General features: G+C 39.8%; 1 pseudogene; it reads right to left on the bottom strand.

Moving 5' to 3' along the window:
* Nucleotides 1-354: 354 nt before the first annotated feature.
* Nucleotides 355-792, bottom strand: LOC105815359 (annotated as a pseudogene).
* Between the last annotated feature and the right edge of the window lie 311 nt (nucleotides 793-1,103).

Here is a 1,103-nt window from a genome sequence, read left to right as displayed (position 1 = left end):
TCAGTAATAGGCATAAAATTTATGATAAAAATAATTTGCTATTGAGACTTGAAAGAAGTCATTCCAACTGCATGATCTCATTTATATGTGGAATCTTAAAAAGTCGAATACTTAAAAGCAGAAAGTGGAATGGTGATTTCCAGCGGACCAGGAGAGCAGGAAGGGAAAAATGGGGAGATGTTGGTCAAAGTGTACAAAGTTTGAGTTAGACAAAAGGAATAAGTTCTGGAGATCTACCATACAACATGGTGACTACAGTTAACAGTAATATATTGTATAATTGAAAATTGCTGAGAGAGTAGGGTTTTTTTGTTTTTTTTAACAACTGGTAATCAACTTATTAAAATAGTTGACTTAAGCATTTGCAATGGTGACTTCAACCTTAACTCCTGGCTCAATACTCGTGGAAGTAATCTGCTTAACAATTTCAGAAGGACTGTACGAGTCAATGAGTCGCTTGTGGATTCTCATCTGGAAGTGGTCCCAAGTCTTAGAACCTTTGCCACAAGGAGGTTTCCTTGGAGTGATTCTCAAAGTCTTGGTTAGCATCCAAACTGGTCCTTTCACTTTGAGATTCTTTTCCTTTGCGCCTCTGATCAAGTCAGCACACACCTTCTCCGGGGACTTTACGTTGAGGCTGGTTAGGGTAATTCTAATTCGGTGAATCACCGCCTCTGGCTCCACAGGTGTTTTCCCGGTATCTATAAAGCCATGGCTGCAGCGCGGCTTCCTGACCAACTTGCTCCTGGGCCAGAGCGAACGGCGGGGAGTCCGGAGCAGAAGTGAGCACATCACAGCTCTACTGCACCTGCGACCACGTCTTCCTCAGGAAAAAAAGCAAGAGAGTAGGTTTGCAATGTTCTCATCCCCCAAAAATGATAATATGTAAGGTGATGGATATGTTGATTAGCTTAATTCGATAATTCTGCAATGTATGTACACATGTATCAAAACATCACATTGTACACGATATTCAATTTTATTTATAAATTGTAATAGCTAATAAAAATAAATAGGTAAATAAATTTAAGCAAAAGTCTGTTTTTTGGGTGATAAAGCCCCCAAATCCCGTGTATTAAACAAAATAAATGCTCCCCCCCCCC

The sequence above is a fragment of the Propithecus coquereli genome, unplaced genomic scaffold (genome assembly GCF_000956105.1).
Source record: "Propithecus coquereli isolate 6110/MARCELLA unplaced genomic scaffold, Pcoq_1.0 Scaffold33, whole genome shotgun sequence".
Lineage (NCBI taxonomy): Eukaryota > Metazoa > Chordata > Mammalia > Primates > Indriidae > Propithecus > Propithecus coquereli.
The sequence above is the reverse complement of the archived record's forward strand: the minus strand, read 5'-3'. Positions and strand labels throughout refer to the sequence as shown.